Source organism: Chiloscyllium plagiosum, chromosome 50, assembly GCF_004010195.1.
Source record: "Chiloscyllium plagiosum isolate BGI_BamShark_2017 chromosome 50, ASM401019v2, whole genome shotgun sequence".
Lineage (NCBI taxonomy): Eukaryota > Metazoa > Chordata > Chondrichthyes > Orectolobiformes > Hemiscylliidae > Chiloscyllium > Chiloscyllium plagiosum.
Window position 1 is genome coordinate 129819 of NC_057759.1, and position 25458 is coordinate 155276.

General features: G+C 41.9%; 1 protein-coding gene and 1 long non-coding RNA gene across 3 annotated transcripts in view; both read left to right on the top strand.

Annotated features, from left to right (window-relative positions):
* The window catches only part of LOC122544536 (histone H1-like), a 193967-nt gene that overhangs the window by 61070 nt on the left and 107439 nt on the right, over nucleotides 1-25458 (top strand).
* LOC122544640 lies at nucleotides 172-17430 on the top strand. 2 transcript variants are annotated; one of them, XR_006310386.1, is made up of 3 exons: nucleotides 172-323; nucleotides 5475-5556; nucleotides 17416-17430. It is a non-coding gene; the product is annotated as an uncharacterized LOC122544640 (long non-coding RNA). The 2 variants fall into 2 exon arrangements; XR_006310385.1 differs by lacking the exon at nucleotides 17416-17430 and adding an exon at nucleotides 15826-15867.

Sequence of the window (25458 nt, forward strand, 5' to 3'; positions counted from 1 at the left end):
GGTCCGGAGAGGAAACTGAGTGACAGACAGAGCAGGAAAATGGCTTTGATCATCCAGCTCACTCCCCCCCCAACTGTATCTGGGACTGAACCTTTTCTCCCCAAAGCTGACTGTTCCTGAGCAGAGGAGCGCATGCGTGAGGCCCACCCCAGCGCTGCCATTGAGGAGCATTTACTCAGTGAGTGCAAGAGGTTTGTTTGAAACAGACCGCAATGGAGAGATCAGCGCCCAGGGAAGCGAGGGAACAGCAGGCTCCTTCCAGCAGCACATCGGGATGGGAGCCTGGGACACAAAGGGGGCTCCGAGACCCGGATTGATTCGGGGTGAGTTCAGGGAGACCCGGGGGCTGTTTGTAAGAGGCCGAGCGGAGCAGGAACTGGTCCCGGAACTTGGAGTGAGCGGGCTGGGGGGAAGAGAGAGGCCTTTCTCGGGCTGTGTGTGGGCCTGCTGAGGGAGGCAGAGCGGGAAGAAGCTGCTGTGGGACATTCTTGTGGTTTACAATCCTCTGAACCCTGTTGAAATTTCATTCTGCTTCCCACTGTTTGTTGAAAGTGTGCAATCAATAGTGGAATCGCAGACCGACTGAAGGAATGGGATACTCCTCTAAAAAGACAAACATATGGGTCTTGGTAAAACCATTAAATATCGCGCCATTTTTCCTCTCTCCAACAGGTAGTATATTGGGAGTTGGATATTGAACTGTATTAGCATCCCGGTGGTGAGTAGTCCCATTCATGGAGCTGTGCAGTAGTTGCTCAGTTTCTAGGTCTCACTCAATTGGTATCGAATCATATGAAAAACAAACACAATCTCCAGACAAGGTGCAGTGCGGCACAATTCCTGTCCTGTTGGTGAGCACAAGGAATCATTGAGTCATAGACATGTACAGTATGGACACAGACCTTGCGGTCCAACTCGTCCATGCTGATCAGGTATCCTAACCAAATCTAGTCCCATTTGCCAGCACTTGGCCCATGTCCATCTAAACCGTTCCTATTCATATCCATAACTAGATGCCTTTTAAATGTTGTAATTGTACCAGCCTCCACCACTTCTCCATGCCCCTTGTGATTTTATGAACCTCTATAAAACGTCCCTCTCCAGGGAAAACAGATCCAACCTATTCAGCCTCTCCCTATAGCTCAAATCCTCCAACCTGGATGAGCACATTTACATGGAGTTTATCTGTGACTGAGAAGGACAGAATTAATCCTTTACTGAATAGTTCTCAGACACAGAGATGACAATTAAATGTGAATTCCAAACTATCTCTGCAAAAGTCTGAGTTTTTCTCACTCCCAAATGACCTCCTCGTGGTAGCTCAAACGCTATTCAACACTATTCAAACGCTCTATAACCCACTGGCAATACAACTTGATAAACTTCAGCATATTTCTCATCAGCCTGAATATGTGATGGTCTCCATTTCCTCATTCAGACATTTTTGAAGATGCAGGGATAGATTCACATTCTTCTTCTGTGTATGCCTTTTGATACAATTGCTTTAGATTTGCTTAAGATTTAAGCTAAACATGTCTGTTTATCATCTGTCTGTTCCCAGTTTGTCTCAGCCATGTAAGCTGAAAAATGTGTTGCTGGAAAACCATGTGATCCAACAGGGTCTCCAGTGCTAATTTCACTTCAACTTTCTTATCTGTACTCTTTGATCTCTTCTGTTTCAATTGGTGACAATGACTTTGTCACCACACAGTCAGGAATAATCCCAGGATATATGTCCAGCAATAATTCAGTTCCCTGAGTTTCCATTGGCTTTTCAACAACAGTAGCCAGGACTCCTACCGGTGAATCAACAATATCAAGGATAAATTGTATTCCCGGAGCTGAGAGTTTGTCGATTACTCTGACCACAATTTCTCCACTCTTCACTGGACACTCTAACCTCACTTCTCACAATTCAGCGTTTCTTGTCTCAACATGAATTCCCATTACTAGAACCTTTTTCTGGCAATAGTCCTTCAGAGGTGCATATCTCCTCATCTTTTAGCATCACAGATTTAGAGGATCTCTGTATTTCTTAACATTGTAACCACTTTACCTACTCCTCCTGGCCTATGCGAGTAAACTTTATCTTCAGAAGTGGATGGTTTAAGAAGATCTGGCACCTCCAACCAGCTTGTACATTCTGGTGCAGATTTTGAACCTCCATTGTGCTTTCTGTTACCAGTCCAACAAAATTCACTGGCTTCTCCTGTTTCCTATATCAGGTTTCCCAGTGTTTTCCTAACCCACCAACACTGATTTATGTAGCCTACTGTATTGCAGCGAAAACACCAGAGCTTTTTAACTTCTCTTTCCCCTTCGAGGGTTTCCTTTTTACCCTGTGGTAAGTCATCCTTATGATCTTCACCGAGATCAATTCCTTTCCATGTGAAGATTTTTCTTGTCCTCAATTTCTATCCCTCATGGATTGAAATAGGTTTTGGAAGCCAAACTTTGACTTATGGAACAACTCATATCCATCAGCCATTTCAGCTGCCAATCTTGCCGTTAGAGCTCTCTGCTCTTCCACATGAGTTTTCACTAATTCAGGAAGTGCCAATTTCCAAAGTTCAAACTCCCTCTCTTTCTTCCTTTCCCTGCTCTCCTTTTCTCTCTCTCTTCTGTATTTAATCATAATTCAAAAGAGTTCATTTCTGTCGCCCTTTCCTTGTGTTTTGCCTCTAACTCAAGTTGCTGAATTTTCCATTGAATGTTAGCCATCTCTAAAGATTCTGAGCTACTGCTGTAATTATCTCTCCTTTCCTCATGGAAGGACACAGCCTCAATCCCAGCTTGTCTGCTATTTCCAGCAGCTTACCCTTAATCACCTTTTGTAAAAGCCCCAAAATCGCTTCTTCCACCCACACAGAAAATTCTTGTTGACTGAAAGAGTCACTGTTCTCCCAAGCACTGTTTAAACCAACTGAAGTCAAAACCCAGAACAAAAGACACTAACACCTACCACTTGCTGCCTTAGAGTCCAACAACTCTAATCCCAAATCAGAACTATAGAACAAATCATGCAAAGAGCCCCCAAACTGGTATAGACCATGCCAGATCCCCTCAAAACATTTCAAGTAGCCTGGACCCTAATTTTGCAAGTTGTTTTAAGCAGGTGTAACGTGGATATTCCAGAAATGATGTAGCTGGTCAAACCATATTATTTTAAACAAAACAGAATTGATTTACAAGATTATCAAGTGAAACATAAACAAATGCTCCTATGTCTTATAAGAGAACAGAATGCTAAATAAGTTAACCTATCAAAAACCCAACAGACTATACGAACTTAACGATATTGTTCCCAATATTTGCAACAATCACCACAAACACCCCTTGGCACAAAAAGGTAAAACCAACACAGGGTCTTACAGGACAGATGTCAGAGAGAGAGAGTGCCAGCATGGTCCTGCTTCTTTGGGTTTAACAGCTTTTTCAATTACCTGACCACTTTCAGTCAACAGCCAGACAGCCAAAAACCAAATCAAACCAGAGAAAAGCTGAGCTGGGAAAACTGGGCCACTCCCCTTTCATTGTTCAATTGTTCTTTTTAAAAATTTGGAAGCCTTTTGCCTGAAGTATTACCTGTTAGCTATAATCAAAATGGCCCTAAAACCCATCAAGTCAGACTTTTTGGAACCTGTGTCTTTTACAAGATTGTTGAAGGAGCAGCATCATCACAGCAAACTGGTCCAAAAAGTAAAAGCTGTGGGATACATGGTAATGTGGTGAATTGGATGCAAAGTTGGTTTAGTAGCAGGAAACAAATGGTAATGGTTGATTGCTGCTATTGTGAATGGAAAGTTGTTTCAAGTGGTGCTCTGCATGACTCACTGTTGGGACCTCTGCTGTTTGTTTTATCCATTAATGATTTGGACTTGAATGTGGTGGACAAATTTGTGAAATTTGCAGGTGACACAAAAATTGGCCATGTGGTGGATAGTGTTCAGGATAGCTGTAAGCTCCAAATCTATCATCGATGGTTTGGTGGAGTGGGCAGAAAAGTGGCAGATGGAGTTCAGCTCTGATAAGTGTGAGGGAATGCATTTTGGGAAGTCAAACAGTAAATGGGAATATAGTGAGAGACCTTGGTGTGCAAGTGCACAGGTCCCTGAAGATAGATGGGGTTGTAAAGAAGGCACGTGGAATGCTCTTCTTCATGGGAAGAGGGATGGAATACAAAAGTAGGGATATAATAATGAAACTGTATAAGGCACTGGTGGCTACAACTGGAGTAGTGTGTGCAGCCAGGTCCCGACATCACAGGAAGGACGTCATTGCTGTGGAGAGAGTGCAGAGGAGATTTACTGGAATGTTGCCAGAGCTGGTAAATTGTAGCTATCGGGACAGATTGAAGAGGTTGGGGTTATATTCCTTGGGACATAGGTGCCATGATAAAGGAATACTAAATCGTGAGCTACTAATGAAGAAGCAGAACGCCGAAAGCTAGTACTTCCAAATAAACCTGTTGAACTATAACCTGGTGTTGTGCGATTTTTCACTAAATAGTGAGAGGGAGGGATGAGAGGAACATGTTTTCTTTGGCAGAGAGTTCAAATACCAGGGATCATTGATTCAAACTAAGCGGCTATAGAATTAGATGATATGTGAGGAAAAATGTGTTTTATGCAGAGTGGTGGGTATCTGGAATTTGCTGCCTAATTTAGTGGTCATGATTCTTCAAAAGGAGAGACTTAACAAACAATTTAGGTCTTTTTCAATATATAATTTCAGTTACATCACACTGGAAACTTTTGCTATAAATTCTGTGTCTTACAATCTTACACCCCACAATCACCTGATGAAGGGGCAGTGCTCCAAACGCTAGTGCTTCCAAATAAACCTGTTGGACTATAACCTGGTGTTTTGTGATTTTTAACTTTGATTTGGTGGCGCAGGCAGAGACCCTAAACTCTTTTAAACAAAAATCCATGGAACTGCACATCGAGTTCTGTAAACTGCAATGCTATGGGCTGTGACAGGAAGGTGGGATGAGAAAGGGCATCTGGGTGTCTGGGTTGGCATGGACAAGATGGACTGAATAGCCCCCTCTGTGCTGTATTATTTTTATGATTCGATAGTTATCAATTGGACCCTGCCAGTCTCTGCCGTGTGAATATGTCAATATATTGACCATGTTACAGTTTGATAACTATACTCTCACATTCACCAAGCCGGAACTGGCAGGTATAGATCAATAACTGAACACACATACCCACTTGCATCAAGTCGTCCCATTCACGGAGCTGTATGGATGTTGTTTAGTTTCTGGATCTCACTCAATTGGTCTTAGAATTTTAAGAAAAAATGGACAAGGAGCAGCTCAGAGCAGGAGTGGAATCAGACCCGTGGTTCTGTTTAATTTGCTGGCTTTAAATAAAAAATCATAATGATCATTAACTGAATGGTACATTGATGTTGCCAATCACAGCTGATCTTGATTTACAGGAGGTATCTCCTCTGTATTCCTCCAGGCAAGTACTCAAAGGACCAAGACAATGTAATATTCCCTCGGTATAGAGCCAAGTGTGACCAGCTGCTTCGAACAAACAGCAGGTATGTTACTGCTGTTGGAGCAAAGAACATCCTTTCCACAGTCACAGAGTGGACTGAATCAGAGACACATTGAGCACCATTTCCAGATATGTTCAAAGTCAAACACCGCCAATGAAATGGAAGTTTCTATCTTTTTAATCTATATTCTAAATGCATTCTACCCAGTTTCAATCAACTTGAATGAGTCCTCATCCGAAATATACATGGCATTAAATCAGAACATGGAATGATACAACACACGAACGGGTCCTTCAGCCCACGATGTTGTGCAGAACATGCCGCCAAATTAAATTAATCCCTTCTGCCTATCGTCCTTTTCTTGCATATTCATTTACTTACCTAAAAGTCCTTTCAATACCCTCATCGTATCTGCCTCCATCTCCACCCCTGGCAGTGCGTTCCACTGCTACCACTCTCTATGTTTAAAAGAATCTGCCCTGTATGTCTCCTTTGAACTTTCCTCCACTCACATTATATGCATGCCTCTTAGCTTTAGACATTTAAACTCCTGGAAAAAGATTCTGAGCATCAACCTTAACAATGCATCTCAATTTTAGAGACTTGTGGATATGAGTCCACTACTCTGGACAAACAGGCAGAAAATTAGCCACATCAACTAGCCACAAAATGACATGACCCACTCTCACTAGTATCCTTACATACAGTTGAGGAAGGACACCACTTTGACTGTGACAACACATCCATCCTAAGACAAGCCAAACTCAGATATGAATGAGAATTCCTAGAAGAATGGCATTCCAACCGGAACTCCATCAACAAACACATTGACTTGGATCCCATTTACCACTCCCGAGAAAAAGAACAGGAACTGACATCACCACAGGAAACTACAGAAACGTGACTCTGGAATGGACAGGACTGGCTATTTAATGTTCCAGTATACAAATGATACAAGAAGGACCAGAAAGGGAGGCGAGAGAGGAGGGGGAGTGGCATTTTTGATAAGGGATGGCATTACAGCTGTACTTAGGGAGGATATTCCCGGAAATATATCCGGGGAAGCTATTTGGGTGGAACTGAGAAATAAAAGGTTGATCACCTTATTGGGATTGTATAAAAGACCCCCTAATAGTCAGAGGGAAATTGAGAAACAAACTTGTAAGGAGACCTCAGCTATCTGTAGGAATAATAGGGTGGTTATGGTAGGGGTTTTTAACTTTCCAAACATAGACTGGGACTGCCATAATGTTAAAGATTTACATGGAGAGGAACTTAAATGTGCGCGAAAAACATTTCTGATTCAGTATGTGGATGTACCTACTAGAGCCGTTAAAAAGTGAAGACCGTTCTTGAATCTGACAACCCAAGGGCTCTTTTAAGAGCCACTCACAGAGTCCGTGAGAAGAGCTGAGCTCTGTCAGATTGCTTATTTTCTTTTTAATGTGGAGAGCCTTGGCCTTTGTACCTGACATTGAGGAATTCCCATCTCCTTTTTATTGGATACTGTTACTGTCTGTGGGAGCAGAGGAAGAATATAACCTAAGATACGATTGTAAAAGTGTTTGAGGCAACCTCTTTCTTGAGGTTGTGTGGACCAACTGTAGGAATGTGATACTGTTGCAAAAGAACATACAACTGGGGTCTTGGTAAAAACATTAGAAATAGCACCGGTTTCCTCTTTCCAACAGGTAGTTAGGGAGTTGGATATTGAACTGTGTAAGCATCCTGGTGGTTGAGTACTCCCGTTCATGGTGCTGGTCAGTTGTTGCTCAGTTTCTGGATCTCACTCAATTGGTATCAAGTAAAAAATCACACAACACCAGGTTATAGTCCAACAGTTTTTTTGGAAGCACCTGATGTGTGATTTTTAACATTGTGCACCCCAGTCCAACACCACCATCTCCAAATCAATTGGTATCAAATCACATGAAAAACAAACACAATCCCCAGACAAGGAGCAGCTCAGGGCAACAATGGAATCAGATCCGTGGTTCTGGTTAAGTTGTTGGCTTTAAAGAAAAAGACAAAACACATCCTAACAAAGGTGCAATGAATGTGACAATAATCAGTTCAATATTATCAGACTAGCCTCATGTTGAGTTACAGGTGGTGTCCCTGTGTCTTCCTCCAGAAAAACACCTGAGGGACTATGACACTGTAAAACTTCCTCAGTTCAAAGCACAAAGTAACCAGCTGCCTCTAACAAACAGAAGGTATGTAGCCCATTGACGTTTACACACCAGTGTTGGAGATTGATAAACTGAGTCCTCATCCAAAATAGACATTCATGAACAGCATTAAAATCTGCAGTTATTAAGAGCATTTTCAAAGTTACAATGAGGTAGTCAAATAGGCCACACTGTTGCGTCGTTTCAACAATCATCCGTGAAGGAGGGGTTAAGTACAGAGATGGAAGGAAACTGTGCTCACCAACAGGGTAAGAGTTACCGAAGAGTCGTCGAGTCATAGAGATGTATAGCGTGGAAATAGACCCTTCAGTCCAACTTGTCCATGCCAACCAGATATCCTAACCTAATCTGGTCCCATTTGCCAGCACTTAGTCCATCTCACTCTAAACTCTTCCTATTCATATTGTTAAAGTACAAATTTGAGATGGCCCAGGGAATCCCTTGTGGACTCAGACCTAAAAGCCTCTCTTGGTTAGTCCTGGAGGTCATACTCTTTGGTAGTCTGGAATAAAAACCTCTTACAAACAGTTTAATTTAATTTTAGCCTTCCCCTTTATTTGCAAATAGCATCGCTGTTGCGATTTAACAGTGATACCTATAAGCCAGGCTAGCTGAGGTTCTAAAACCTTAGAAAAGTAGGATACCAACTCTTCCTTTAAGAGCCCTCGAAGGCTTCTGTCTCAAACAGGCTTCCTCTTTACAAAGTTTTACAAAAACCACTACATGTTTTTAATTAGACAGACAATAAAGTGGAAAGGCAATAATTTGTAAGGAAGAGAAGTTAATTAACAGGTCTGCGCTGAACTGATCACTTCTGTCGGCCTTTAGCCGTCCATCAGGTGGGAAAAACAGATCCAGCCGAGTTGGTGAGGTAAGTCCCTATCATAAAGAGGTACCAGTCTAAACTAAGTGGGAGAGGTCATAAGGTAATCTTGCACAACTTGCATGTCAGATAACATTGTTTTACAAAATGGCATCTTAGTGAGGAGGGCAAACTTTGACCATAAAATGGCTTCCTGACAGATTGTGTCAGAATCTCTTCAATGTTAGGTTTAGAATAATTTTTAAGCTCGAAGCAGACTCCTGCTTTTTATCTTAAACACAAAATCATTCCATACCTGAGGCTGAAAGGTTAAAATTTAAATTATTTGAATTAACATGCTTTTTTTGCAGGGTTGTGATTCAAATTCAAAGAAGACATAAGATCTGACGAGTTAGAACTGACAGAGGAACAGTTGTGGTGTGTAGGAACACTAAGTCAGTTAAAGCTTCATCAATATTACATTTTAGAGTTTGTATTTCATAATCAGTGATGGCTTCTCAAAATCATCATAAAGTCCCAAAATGCAAATAAATTCAAAACATTCATATCTCTCTCGCTCTCTCACTCACACACACACACACACACACACGGGTAATAAAAATGCATTATAATTGATAGGACCTGACCGTTTATTACAAGGCTTTTGACATGTTTCTGAGATGATACAAAGTTTCCGAGATCACAATCAAACACTGTCATTAATTTCACAAGTTAACAACTGTGAATGTTATCACTCTGCATCCTTTTTGCACAGATTCATTGATGTTAAAGCAAATGTTCTTAATTGCTTTAGAGTATCCTGTTACCACAGATGTTCTTTATCTTCTGCACATCTGAGGTCCCCCCTTTTGTGGCCTGATACCCCCCTGCCTGCCCTGTTTATTTTCTTGTGTTACATAATTCAACATTACATTTCTACTAAGTATTTATGGACAAGTTTTAAGGCTTTCTCATTATACCCAACCAGATGCCTTTTAAATGTTATAATTGTACCAGGCTCCACCATCTCTCCATGCGCCTTATGATTTTATAAACTTGTACAAGATCACTCTCCAGGAAAAACAGTTCCACCCTGTTCAGCCTCTGCCTATAGCTCAAATTCTCCAACTGGGATGAAGCATACTTACATGGAGTTTATCTGTGACTGAGAAGGACGAGATTCATCCTTTACTGAATAGTTGTCACATACAGAGATGACAATTAAATAATGTGAATTCCAAACACACAATCTATGCAGGTAGCTCATGTATATTTTGGATGAGGATTCATTCCAATTGATAGGAAATGGGTAGCATGCATTGATAATATAGATAAAAATATAAAATTCTATTTCCTTGGTGGTGTTTGACTCTTGGTTTTAATATATCTCTCTGGAAATGGAGCTCAATGTGAACCTGACTCAATCCACTCTGTGACTGTGACTGTGGATCACTCTGATCGCAGTAACATACCTGCTGTTTGTTCGAAGCAGCTGGTCACACTTGGCTCTATACCGAGGGAATATTACATTGTCTTGGGTACGTGCCTGGAGGAAAACAGAAGAGATACCTCCTGTAAATCAACATCAGCTGTGATTGGCAACATCAAGGTAACATTCAGTTAATGATCATTAGGATTTTTTTGTTTAAAGCCAGACATTTAAACAGAACCACGGGTCTGATTCCACTCCTGCTCTGAGCTGCTCCTTGTCCATTTCTTCTTATAATTCTCATACCAGTTGAGTGATATTCAGAAACTAAACAACACCCATACAGCTCCATGAATGGGGCCACCTGATGCAAGTGGGTATGTGGATATGTGAGTTTAGTTATTAATACCTGTCAGTTCCTGCTTGGTGAATGTGAGAGTGTAGTTATAAAACTGTAACTTTCAGTATATGGTAAATATATTTACGTATTCACATAGCATTGACTGGTCTGGTCTCATTGATAACAATGTAACTATAAAAATAATACAGCATCAGTGGGGCGGGGGGTGCGGCATTCTGTCCATGCCAATGCCAACACACCAGGTGCCCTTTCTCATCCCACCTTCCTGCCACAGCCCATAACCTTGAGGTTTACAATACTTGAGGTGCAGTTACAGGGAAATTTTGTTTAAAAGAAAATGTAAGGTCTCTGCCTACAGCACCAAATCAGGCAGCGAATTCCAGATACCCACCATTCTCTACATAAAAAAAACATTTTTCCTCATATCATCTAATCCTACAACCACTGACCTTGAATCCATGATCGCTGGTTTTTGAACTCTGCCAAATAGATTCCTCCTGTCTAATGTCTCCCTCTCACTAGTTAGTTAAAAAAAATCACACAACACCAGGTTATAGTTCAACAGGTTTATATGGAAGTGCACGCTTTCAGAGTGCTGCGCCTTCATCAGGTAGCTGACTATTTAGTACTGTAGACCCCAGTATCCATGGGGTATATGTTCCAGGACCTACAGCGGAAACGCAAAACCGCAGATAGGTGCAAAACCATTAATTTAAATGGGAAATATACCTTCCGGCATTCTCCTGGTCCCTGGTTCTGAAGCATTTCCTTTTATATACTCGGACCGCGGTTAACCGTGAGTAAGTAAAACCTCAATCACCGGATACGGGGTCGCCCTGTATTCCTTAATCATGGCACCTCTGTTCCAAGGAATACAACTCTAATCTCCCCTGATAGCTATAATGCACCAGCCCCGACAACATTCTCGTAAATCTTATCTGCACTCTCTCCACATCAATGACATCCTTCCTGTAATGTGGTGACCCAACTGCACACAATATTCCTGTTGTAGCCACCTGTGCCTCATACAGTTTCATTGTTATTTCCTTATTTTTGTATTCAACCCTCTGCCAATGAAGGAGAGCATTCCATGTGCCTTCTTTACAACCCATCTATCTTTAGGGACCAGTGCATTTGCACACTAAGATCTCTCACTTCTGTATATTCAGTATTAATCCCTTCTGCCTGCCCTTGGTCCATATCCCTCCATTTCTTGCATGTTAATTTGCTTATTTTTAAGTCCCTTCAATACCTTTATTGTATCTGCCTCCATCATCACCCCTGGCAGTGCATTCCACTCCTAACACCCTTTACAATAAAAGAAACTGCACCTTCGGTCTCCTTTGAACTTTCACCTTATATGCACGCCCCTTAGTTTTAGACATTTCAACTCTTGGAAAAAGATTCTGACCATCAACTTAACCATGCATCTCAATTCTATAGACTTCTAGATATAGGTTTGCTGGCTGAACTGGAAGGTTTGTTTTCAGATGTTTCATCACCACACTAGGTAATATCATCAGTGAGCCTCCAGATGAATCACTGGTGGTATGGCCTGCTTTCTATTTATGTGTTTAGGTTTCTTTGGTTTGGTGATGTCATTTCCTGTTCATTTTCTCTGGGGGTGGTAAATTGGATCCAAGTCACTGTGTTTGTTGATGGAGTTCCGATTGGAATACCATGCTTCTGTGAATTCGCGTGTGTGTCTCTGTTTGGCCTTTCCTAGGATGGATGTGTTGTCCCAGTCAAAGTGGTGTCTTTCCTCATCTGTATGTAAGGATACTAGTGAGAGTGGGTCAGGTCTTTTTGTAGCTAGTTATGGCTAGTTTTCTGTCTGTTTGTCCGATGTAGTGGACACATAAATAGAAAGCAGGCCACACCACCAGTGCTTCATCTGGAGGCTCATTGATAATGGTACCTAGTATGGTGACAAAACATCTGAAAACGGAACTCCCAGCTCAGTGAGAAAACCTGGATCCAGAACTTGAACCTGAGCTACAACTCTTCTCAAACTGTTAGTCTTCTTTTAGGTCAGCCTTCAGCCTCTGCTGCTCAGAAGAAACCTACCCAGGTTTTTCTAGCTTCTCTTTATAGCTCATACCCTCTAGACAACATTCTGGCAAACCTCTTCTGCATCCTCTCTGAATCCTCCACATCCTTCTTGTAATGTGGCAACCACAACTGAAAAGTCATGCAACACCAGATTATAGTCCAACAGGTTCATTTGGAAGTACTAGCTTTCAGAGCGCTGCTCCTTCATCAGGTAGCTGTGAAATAGGATCATGAGGCACAGAATTTATAGCGAAACATTACAGTGTCATGCAACTGAAATGATATATTGAACAAATCTGGATTGTAAAGTCTTTCATCCTTTAGAATGGGTTACAGGTTTCAGTTCATTAATATATGCATCCCAGAACATCTTTCAAGTCACATTCTCAAGATGACTTCGGGTTTTATTTAAAAAAGGGTGACATCTCAGCTCAGATAATGTATTAAAGGTGTGAGGTTAGAGTCTGTCTGCACCTCAATCTTGAGTCAGACTGGTTCTATTGCTAAAGTAGGAATTTATAAAACATTACATGGATTGACTGCCTGCAGATTGTGCTCTTTTTGAGCAAAATAGAATGTATCTGCAAATGCAAATTCACCCCATAGACTTGTGTGTGCGAGAGAGAGAGCGAGTATGGAGTGTGAGTACATATGCGAATGTGTGTGTTTGAGTGTGTGCATGCTTGATAAAATGTGTGTATATGAGTGTGATGGTGTTAGCCGGAGAGAGGGTGTGTGCACAGGTGTGAATGTGGGAGGTTTATGTATTTATGTATGAGGGGAAGTGTGTGGATGAGAGAAGGTCTGCATGAGTGTGTGCGTGTGCGTGAGTGAGAGTGTGTAGTGTGACAGGAACCCAAGGTCCCAATTTGAGGCTGACCTCGTGGGTTCTGAACTTTACGAAGGATACTTTTCACGTTTCAATAAAGTGAGATTCGACGTTTCGGGCACAGGCCCTTCTTCAGGAATGAGCAGAGAGTGTTCAGCAGGAGAAGATAAAAGGTAGGGAGGAGGGACTTGGAGGAGGGGCGTTGGAAATGTGATAGGTGGAAAGAGGTCAAGGTGAGGGTGATAGGTCGGAGTAGGATGGAGGCGGAGAGGTCAAGATGAAGACTGCAGGTCAGGAAGGCGGAGCCGGGCTGGAGGGATTCGGCTGAGACAAGGGGAGGGGGGATGAAGAAACTGGTGAAGTCCAAGTTCATCCCCTGCGGTTGGAGGGATCCCAGGCCACACGGGCTGCAGCGGATGCAGTAGATGATGTGGGTGGAGGTGCAGGTGAATCTGTGGCGGATATGCATCTACTGTAATAGTCCCTCCTCCCTACCTTTTATCTTCTCCTGCTGAACACTCTCTGCTCATTCCTGAAGAAGGGCCTGTGCCCGAAACGTCGAATCTCCTGTTCCCTGGATGCTGCCTGACCTGCTGTGCTGTTCCAGCAATAAAGTTTCAACTTTGATCTCCAGCATCTGCAGACCTCACTTTCTCCACGTTTCAATAAAGGTTAACAAATAGACGATGCTGTTAGTTTGAACAACCGTATATGAAGTAGATAGTGAGTACAGATATTGAAGGAAATATTTCAGCTATCAGTATCTGAGAAGGACAGAATTAATCTTTTGTCACAATACTCTGAGTATGATCTAACCGAAGTCATATAAAGCTGCAATATGACATCCTGACCTTTGTACTCAGTGTCCCAACCAATAAGGCAGGCATGCCAGACACCTTCTTCTAGATATCACCCTATCTACTTGCATAGGGACTTGAACCCCAAGATCCTTCTGTACATCAACTACTTTCAGAGTCCAGCCATTTACTGTATACCTTCACTTAAAATTTGATCTCCCAAAGTCCAGCATCTTACACTGTGCCAGATTAAACTCAATCTGCCATATTTTTTTCAGGCCATATCCTGCTGTATCCTTTAACAAGCTTCTACACTACCCACAAGTCCACCAATCTTTATAATGTTACAATCAAGGCGACAAATAGCTGATATGATTACTTTGGGCAACCATATGTAAAATAAATAGATTACAAATTTATATCGGAGGAAACATTACAGCTCTCAGGAATTCAGAGCAACAGAATTAATCTTTTGTCATGTATATAGACACAGCAATCAAATAATATGAATTCCAAATGCACATTCTCTGTCAAAGCCTGACATCGAATGATTAGTGTGTAGGTACGTAACCAAATGTTGCCCCCGCCCCCCAACACACACACACAGTCTCTATCTCTCTCTCTGACTTACGATGAGTTTTAAAACATACACCATCCTGATACCTGTTACAATATCTAACTGCCTTGCAGTTCCATTGACATTGCAAGTAACAGAAAATATTACATTCAAAATTATTTCTACCCACAGATCCTTTGTCAGAGAGAGAAGGAGGCTGACAGCACAGAATCAGGCCCATCAAAACTTTTGCGTCTGTACCGATCAGAAACTACCAGCTAACAATTTTCATCCTGATCAGCTAACATCCATTTGCATAAATGTATCATGGTAGCAGTGAAGCTGCCAACCCCAGCTTTATCACAACATCATTCTCCATTTCTTCAAATTGGAGAAGACTTTGTTTTGTTTGATTCAATCCAACCAGAAACTTTTTTTTTAGATAATTATGTACTTCTTTCAAAATTAGTTGCAATTAACTACAAAGAGCTCTGCATTCCTCCTCCCCCTCCCGAGGATGTATCACAAAAAAAGCGTGAAATCTGGCTGCAATTTTCACAATGCATCAATGGAATCTCATAACCACCCTTCAAAGCAGTGGAGAAAGGGGCAGAAAAAAGCCAATATTGGTGGGTTTGAGGAACTGCTTGTTTTATTTTCAAGCAGAGCAGAACAGTGTTGATTATTTCATACATTGAATTTGACAGTTTACATATTCTACATGACAAAAAATAAAATTCATTTCCTTTCCCCCGCTCTACCACAGAGTAACACAAGAGTACTGTTAATGGTGCATCATCACACTACAGGGCAGGGTAATGTTCTGTCTACATCAGAAAATAAAGTGCATTACCCAATAGTCTTTTCTGTATAAGGAACATTATTGTCAGTCAGTTTCAGTGTAGTTGAATGGTTTGGCACTTAGTTGCAAATGGATTCAGTTTACATTGATTGTTAGTTCAGCAGTGTTCAGAAAAGTACACCAATATGCACTGAAACAAAAACTAATGGCATTCTGAAGATAAACATTTTATATCATTACTGCCTGTTGGATTCTGCACGATACAAGATTCCTACCATGACTCTGAAGAACAGCACAGAATCCTCTCTGTTGCAGTGTGTTACGTTTTCACTTGCACGTAATTATCATGCAGTAACAATTAAAGAACTTCAGCTGTTTCCCATTCACTACAGGAGACATGCACTCAGATACAGACTAGCAGCACAAGAGTAAACTCACTCTCACTTAGCTGAAGGGAAAAAAGAATAAAATTTGGCCTCAATTATTTCCAGATATGAATTGACTCTCAACATCACTTATCACAGCTGAGGATATGCAGTGCCCAGCAATGCCTGATAAAGTCTACTATACAGGCATACGCACACAATGTAACAATAATCTGAAATGCAATACAATTAAGCATCATTGAAAAGATTTATTTACAGAGTTTATGTTACACTCAGACACAAAACTACAACTGAAAGTAAGTGAATGAGATCCAGTAAATCTCCCAACGAACCCCCTCCAGAGCTTTAAGATCCTCCCTTAAAAAAAATGCCCAGAACTGAACACAAATATGACCTGACCAATGATCTGTGATTGAGATTGTGGGAAACATCAAAACTAGCACTATAGTTACTAAAAGTAAGATGACAGCAGAACTGATGTAAATTTGTCCTTTCCATATAGACGCTGACAATGAGTCGATGACGTTCACATTCCCAACAATTACTGCAGATCTGATGCATAAGAGAATGTCCTAGTACAGACACAATAGGCTGAATGGTCTGCTTCTAAGCTGTACCATATCAGTGATTCTGATTTTGATGAGAAAGGAGATGATATGCTGTTGTGTTGCATATTGGTATGAAAATTATCAGACAGAAATGGACTGACATGCAGAATAAAACTCTTTCACAAAAAAAACACAAACAATGTCTAGGTACAAATTGAAACTAAATGTCTCAGTGATACCACAGATCCTAGACTCTCTCCCCAAACAGGAAATATGTGACCATAATTCAGAATGGTTCTCAGGATAAAGCAGTTTCCCTTCTGCTATCACCCTTTCTCCCCTCTCCCTCACCCACCCCCACAGTCAACTCAGAAATCACAAAAGGCAGAAAAGATTAAGACCCAGTCTCAACACCCTCATAAACAACTATCACAGAATGTATCACACAGACACAGAATATTACTGGCTTCCACTTTGATACACAAGAGTAGAACCTGACAAGTACAGACTGATAACTACACACTCATTCATGTTACAGAAACAGACAAACAAATGATGATGACACAGTTACTGTGATGCACATGTGTGACTATCAGTCTCCATCAGTAAGTTTCTGTTAAGTCACACATTTGCATTGCAGTAACTGTCAGGGACAGATTAATAACTACACTTATTGACAAAGCTAAAACTGACAGGAACAGAACGATAACCACACTCCCAGTTTCACACAGCATAAATTGACAAGTATAGTCTGATAATGACATTCTCATTCACAGAGCAGAATCTCACAGGTACATATTGGTACCTGCACTGGTCACATTCACCAAACAGGATCTGACAGGTAGAAATCAATAAGTAAATTCACATATTGATTAGGCAGAGATTGAGAGGCATAGATTGGTAACTACATTTACATACTGATATAGGTGAAACTGACAAGTACAGCTTAATATTGACAGTCTCAATTCACAGAGCAGGAACAGACTGGTAAATACACTTACACATTCACATAAGTGAAACGGACAGGTAGAATTGGTAGTTACATGCACATAGAAGAAACTGACAAGTACACATTGATGAATACATTGATTATATAAATGATTAGGAGTAGGAGTTGGGTGTTGAGGATATAATCTCTAAATTGCAGTTGATACTAACTCAGGGAGAAGAGTGAATTGTGAGGATGATGCTGAGTGACTTCACAGGAAGATTGACAATTTGGCCAAATGGGCAGAAATCTGGCAGATGAATTCCAATTCAGACAGGTGTTACGTAATGCATTTTGCTACCAGAAACACAGAGCAACAATGCAGTTTAATGGTACACCTTTGAAGGGAGCACTAGAGCAGAGAGACCTCGGGGTTCACGTGTATCAATCTCTGAAGTTGACAAGGCAAGCTGAAACCTTTGTGAAGACGGCTTATAGGATCCTTGCCGTTATAAATAGAGGCATTGAGTATAAAGCTGAGGAAGTGATGTATACCTCTACAAATCATTGGTCAGATCACGTGTGTGTTCAGTTTTATGCACTTTATTTAAGGGAGGATCTTCAAGCTTTGAAGAGGGTTCATTGGAGATTTACTAAAATGATAGCAGTAATGAAGGATTTTACGTACAAGGAAGGATTAGTGACATCAGGCTTCTTCTCCTTGGAGCAGAGAAGGTTAAGCAGGGGACGTTATGGAGGTGTTCAAAATTATGAAGAATTTTGACAGGGGAAAGGCAAATTTTTGTTCCCACTAGTTGGTATGTCAACAACTAGGGGTCACAATTTCAAGATTGTCAGCAAAAGAGCGAGGAGTGAGATGAGGAGAAATGTCTTTTCTCAGGATTGTTAGGATTTGGATTATGCAGTCAGGGATCGTGGTGGAGGTAGATTCCATATGAGGTATGAAAACAGCTGGATATGTACTGGAAGTGATGAAATTATTGGGCAATGAAGATAGGGCTGGAAAACAATCCTGCCTTGAATTATTTCCAGCTCACCACAATTTAAACAAAACATGTAAAGTACATTCATTGGCTCCTCTGCCTCGACCCATTCGCCAGGAGATTAAATGGATGCTCAAGTTAGGAATGGGTATCATAAATTCTCAAATCTCTGCCATCAACAGTTAGATTGTGCTACAGCAGGATAAATTGACCCAGCGAGAGTTGTGGGAGAGACCATTATTCAGATGGTTTCTCTTGACAAGCCGATCTTTCAAATTGATATCTTACTGAGTGAATTGAGACAAAGCCTCGCCTAGTCACACAAATGTGTCATTGCTATGCCTTCTCTTCCATTTCCTCCTTATTTGCTGGAAGATAGATTTGCTGCTGATCGATTTGTGAAGCTTCACAAGCTTTCTTCTGCGCTGTCTCACGATGTCCATGGAAGGATGGCATCAATGTTTCCCTCTTCCTCTCGACCTGGTACCTCATCCCCTCCTGTATCTGTGTGCCTCAGAGTGGCGCATGTGATGCAGGGTATTGTATGTGATGCAAGATAATTACTGCTCCACTTGGTCAGACTGAAACTAGGGCAATACAGAAACGTAGTAGATAGGGGCAGGACCAAAATTAGTGTCAACGTGGACAGAGAAGAATGTTATCTAAGAGTACAATGGAAATTTGATCAACAGGACAAATGGATCAAGGAATGGCAGATGAAGTTTAATTTAGATAAACACGAGGTGTTGCATTTTGGTAAGGCAAACCACGGCACGACTTATACAGTTAATAGTACAAGTCTGGGGAGTGTTTCCAAACAGACTAGGGATGCAGGTAAATAGTTCCTTGTGTGTGGCATTGCAGTGAGACACAGTCGTGAAGGCGGCATTTGGCATGCTTGCCTTCATTGGTCAGAGCACTGACGACAGGAGTTGGGGCATCATGTTACAGCTGTACTGGATGTTGGTGAGACCACTTTTAGAATACTGTGTACAGTTCTGGTCAGCCTGATGTAGAAAGGATGTTCTTAAGCTCAAACGGTTACAGAAAAGCTTTACAAAGATGTTACTAAGACTGCTGGGTTTGATTTATAAGGAGAAGCTGCGTAAGCTGGAAGCTTTTCTCCCCTGGAGCGTCAGAGGCTGGTGAGGGGACCTTATGGAGGTTATAAAATCACGAGGGGCGTAGATAAGGAAAATAGATATGGTCCTTTCCCTAGGGTAGGGGTGTCCAAAACTAATGGGCATAGGTTGAAGGTGAGGGGGAAAAGATTCAAAAGCGATCTGAGAGGCAAATTTATCACACAGAGGACAGTCAGTACATGGAATGAGCTGCCAGAGGAAGTGGTAGAGGCAGGTACAATTACAATATTTAAAAGGAAAGGTACATGGATAAGAAAGGTTTAGAGCGATATGGGCCATATGCAGACAAATGGGACTAGTTGAGTTTGGGAAACTTGGTAGGCATGGGCGGGTTGGGCCGATGGGCCTGTTTCCGTGCTGTATTGCTGTATGAAAATGGATGAGAATAACAAACTTTGACTGAAAGGCAACCAGTGTACAGGACGAGCTGTGAATACCTGGGGTCATTATCCAGACCAATTTCTCTAAGCAAAGCATGTGATTGGAACAAGTCAAAAACTGACCCTGACAAATGTTATTTCTCTGTACTCTGAACAGGATGTGGTCATCTCTGCCAAGGTGGGAAGTGGATGCAATTCCAAAATGTCCTTGAACCAATCGACTTGCTCAGCCAGAGGCAGTGAAGTGTTTGCAAAAGATGAGAAGTCAAGTGCAGAGCCAACTAAGGAGGGCAGATTTCATTCCCTGAAGGAAAATCACCGACAGGAACAGGAGAAGGCTATTCGACCCCTTGAGCCTGCTCCGCCATTCAATAGCATCTTGGTTGATGCACCATTCCTCACGCTCACTTTCCTGCACTTAACATGTAACCCTCAATTCCCCGACTGATCAAGAATCTATCTATCCCTGCCTTAAACCTGCTCCCTGTCCCCACACACCGCTCTCTGTAGCAAGGAGTTCCAAAGGCTCTCAACCCTCTGAGAGAAGAAACCCCTCCTCACCTCAGACTTCAATTTTGAACCAGATGGTTGTTTGTTCCTGACAACAGTCATCATTAGAGTCTTAACTCCAGATCTGTTTCTGTTTAAAATGGAATTCCAAATCCACCACCTGCCACAGCAAGATTCACATTTACATCTGCAGGGCACACCCTGGGGAGCTGAAAACATAGGATTTTGCTTCCCCATTATTTCAGAAACTGAAAGTGAATCTCATCTCAATTGAGATTGGAATGAATTGCCCACACCATTGAGCTAAGCATTGATGTTGCCAGAATCCGTACAGTGTGGAAAGAGACCATTCAGCCCGTCCAGTCTGCCCCAAGCCAGTGAAGAGCATCCCAAACAAACCCTGACCCTACCCCCGTAACTTTGCATTAACCATGGCCTTAACCTGCACATCATAGAATCCTACAGTGTGGAAGCTACCCCATCCATATAACCTTGCATTTCCCATGACTAATCTTCCTAGCCTACATAACCCTTACACTATGGGCAACTTAGCATGGCCAATCCATCTAAACTGCACATCTTTGGACGTTGGGAGGAAACTGGAGCACCTGGAGAAAACCCATGCAGAGAAGGGGAGAATGTGCAAACTCCCAATAGAGTCTCCCGAGGCTGGAATTGTTCCTGAGTCCCTGGTGTTGTGAGGCAGCAATGCTAACCACTGAGCCACTGTGCCACCCAATGTTTTTACCACTGGCCATGCAGGGGTTGGTTAGCTCAGTTGATTCTATAGTTGGCTTACAATGTATCGTCATGCTGACAGCATGCAGTTCAACTGCTGCTCTGGTTGAGATTGCTATGAATGATCGTTCCCTGTGCCTTTGGTGTGTTGCCCCTCAGGTTAAACCATAAATCAGTTGTTGTTTTTTCTTGCTCTTTCTCCCCCAAACCTCTCTCTCTCCCTCTCTCTAATGTGAGAGAATGGTGACTTTACATTAACCGCTTGCTATAAACATAACTTTGCTGATTAAAAATTAACTGCCCTCATTTCACTGCAAAATAACTTAAGTGTTTCATTCCTGCAGCACCATTAGAGTGACCGGTATAAATTAAAGACAAGACATTTTATTCTTTTTTTTCTTCAAAAAACTCAATCAAGTTTGTGAGACATGATTTCCCATGCACAAAGACATGTTAACTATCCTTAATCAGTCCTTGCCTTTCCGCATACATATACATCCTGTCCCTCAGAATTCCCTCCAACAACTTGCCCTCCACCGACATCAGGCTCACTGGTCTATAGTTACCTGGCTTGCCTTTACTGCCCTTCTTAACCAGTGGCACCACGTTTGCCAACCTCCAGTCTTCCGGCACCTCACCTGTGACTATCGATGATGCAAATATCTCAACAAGAGGCCCAGCAATCACTTCTCTAGCTTCCCACAGAGTTCTCGGATACATTGATCAGGTACTGGGGATTTATCCACCTTTAACCATTATAAGACATCCAGCACTTCCTCCTCTGTAATCTGGACATTTTGCAAGATGTCACCATCTATTTCCCTCCAGTCTATATCTTCCATATACTTTTCCACAGTAAATACTGATGCAAAATATTCATTTATTATCTCCCCCATTTTCTGTGGCTCCACACAAAGGCCACCTTGCTGATCTTTGAGGGGCCCTATTCTCTCCTTAGTTACCCTTTTGTCCTTAATATATTGGTAAAAACCCTTTGGATTCTCCTTAATTCTATTTGCCAAAGGTTTCTCATGTCCCCTGTTTGCCCTCCTGCTTTCCCTCCTAAGTATACTCCTACTTCCTTTAAAGTTTTCTAAGGATTCACTCGATCTATCCTGCCTATACCTGACATATGCTTCCTTCTTTTTCTTAACCAAACCTTTAATTCCTTTAGTCATCCAGCATTCCCCATACCTACCAGCCTTCCCTTTCACCCTGACATTAATATACTTTCTCTGGACTCTTGTTATCTCATTTCTGAAGGCTTCCCATTTTCTAGCCGTCCCCTTACCTGCGAACATCTGCCTCCAATCAGTTTTTGAAAGTTCTTGCCTAATACCGTCAAAATTGACCTTTCTCCAATTTAGAACTTCAACTTTTAGATCTGGTCCATCCTTTTCCATCACTATTTTAAAACTAATAGAATTATGGTCGCTGGCCCCAAGGTGCTCCCCCACTGACACCTCAGTCACCTGCCCTTCCTTATTTCCCAAGAGTAGGTCAAGGTTTGCAACTTCCCTCGTAGGTATATCCATATACTGATTCAGAAAATGTTCTTGCACACACTTAACAAATTCCTCTCCATCTAAACCCTTAACACTATGGCAGTTCCAATCTAGGTCTGGAAAGTTAAAATCCCCTACCATAACCACCCTATTATTCTTACAGATAACCGAGATCTCCTGGCAAATTTATTTCTTAATTTCCCTCTGACTATTGGGGGGGGTCTATAAAACAATCCCAATAAGGTGATCATCCCTTTCTTATTTCTCAGTTCCAGCCAAATAACTTCCCTGGATGTATTTCTGGGAATATTCTCCCTCAGTACAGCTGTAATGGTATCCCTTATTAAAAACACCACTCCCCCTCCTCTCTCGCCTACCTTTCTGTCCTTCCTGTGGAATTTGTTTCCTGGAACATTAAGCTGCCAGTCCTGTCCATCCCTGAGCCATTTTTTGTAATTGCTTTGATATGCCTGTCCCATGTTCCGAAACATGCCCTGAGTTCATCTATCTTCCCTGTTAGGCAGCTTGCTTTGAAATAAATGCAGTTTAATTGATCAGTCCTACCTTGTTCTCTGCTTTGTCCCTGTCTGCCCTGACTGTTTGACTCGCTTCTGTTCTCAACTGAACCAGTCCTAGATTGATCTCTTTCCTCACTATCTCCCTGGGTCCCAACCCCCTACCTTACTGGTTTAAATCCTCCTGAGCATTTCTAGCAAATCTCCTATAATAGGGGACAACACTACTATTATAGGACAAGCCAAACAGAAAACAGCCAGGGAATTCCTAGAGGCATGGCACTCATCCACAGATTCAATCAATAAGCACATCGACCTGGACCCAATATACCGGCCACTGCAGCGGACAGCTGGAACTGACAACCAGAAGTGGCAGGTACAAATCACTATAAATGCCGGAGGAAACATCACAGGAGGCTCCCAAGCACTGAGGATGTCACCTAGACAGGGGACGAAACGTCTGCAACACAAATTCCCAGCTCGGCGAATCGAACCACAACAACGAGCACCCAAGCTTCAAATCTTCTCCCAAACTTTGAACTTCCACCTACCTTTTTATCATCAAAGAAACACTCATGACAATGAAATGTTCCTCATGTGCATGATGCTAGACCCAAAGCAAATGGCTCCTTGCCCCAAAGACCAAGGCCAGAAGGGGCCACTCTCAGACATTAAGCTGTTGTACTGGGGCAAACAACAGATTGATGTCCCAGGGCCTAAAATTTAGGCATCCCCTCAAAACAAGATGAAAGATAAAGCAATTAGCCATCAGTGTAACTTTCCCTCTTCCAATTCACATTGCCCTGTTGGCAATTTAGTTGACAAAGATGGAACATATCTGTGATTTAGATGATTGCAAACACTATTGATTATTAATAAATTCAAACGATTTAAAAAGATTCAAAAAGCTTGGGCAGACCTTCACTTCATGCTATAAGCAAGGGAAACACTAGCGATGTGTTGGGTTTTTGAGAGTTAAGGTAAACTAAAGAAAATCTCCACTTTCACTGAACCAGAAATGTTCTCAAAGTATACATACTGTATCCTTTACCAGCGTTTCTTGGTTTTGAGATGGTATGCCAAGTTGCTATCTGTCATCTATAATCAAAAAACAAAAATCAAAGTGAACCGAAAGGTTAGAGATCAGAATGTTAGAACAACAACAAATGATAACTCAAAATTAAATATAGAGTGATACATAAGATCAAAGCCCCAACCCAGCTGGAATACAAACCTAAGCTCTTAGCTATATATCGACCTTTTCAAAGCAGTTCACGAACCAGATGACTCAATCACATTGAATGTGTATTTTGCATCAACATTTACTTCAAAGTTGGCACCTACCCTCCCAGAACAAGCTCACATTGGGAAGGTGGAGGCTTCTGGGGTAATTTACAATTTTTTGTATTATTAATCACTCATGGCACATGGGCATCACCCACTGGGCCCAGTGTTTATTGCCCAACTCATCCCTATTTGCCCCCTTGAGAAGGTAGGGATGAGCTGCTTTCTTGAACTGCTGCAGTCCATGTGTTGTAGACAGGCACGAATTCCCTCCCTCAGGGCAATGCAAGGATTTTAACCCAATGACACTGAAGGAACAGTGGTGTGTTTTCAAGTCAGGACACTGAGTGGCCCAGAGGGGAACTTGTAGAGGGTGGGTGTGCCCATGTACCTGTTGCACTTGTCCTTCTAGATAGAAGTGGTTGTGGGTTTTGAAGGTGTTGCCTGAGGATCTTTGGTGTATTTTTGCAGTACAACTTGTTGATGGTACAGACTGCTGCTACTGAGCATGAGAAGTAGAGGGAGTGGATGCTTGTGGATGTGGTTCTAATCGAGCTGCTCGAGTGTTGTTGAGACTGCCACCATCCAGGCAAGTGGGGAGTATTCCATCATACTCCTAACTTGAGACTGAGATACTTGGAATGGCTCAATCAGGGAAGATTCTGACCATATATATCCCTCTCAGGAAAAAAGGAATGAAGTCATGAAAAATTAATATAGTTCTGTCTTCCTCAGATGGATTCCAGGGTCTACCCTACAAATTACAAGTTGAGTTATACTCATCACACAAAGCCTCCCTCAGATATACGGAATGCCTTTGATTTTCCGCCATTTAATAATAATTCTCAGAGTACGCCCCCTTGTTCAAGAATCTCAAGGTTTGTAAACAAAATGAATAGTTGCCATCATGTGCCCGTATTCTTTACTGAACAGTATACGGCTCCAGCACAGCTCAAAACTAAAGTGTTAAAAGAAAAGATGGAAAGTTGTCTTCAACAGTAAACAGTCAGTCCCCAGGTGGCAAATAATATCTGTCCCTGCTGAGTTTCTCCAACAATTTCTGTGTTTGTTTTTATTTCTGTCATTCATTGCCTGAAGGAAGCCAATTGAATGCTGGCCTTTATATTGAGAGATCTGGTGTACAAGAATGCAGAAGGGATTCTGCAGTTATACAAAACCCTGGT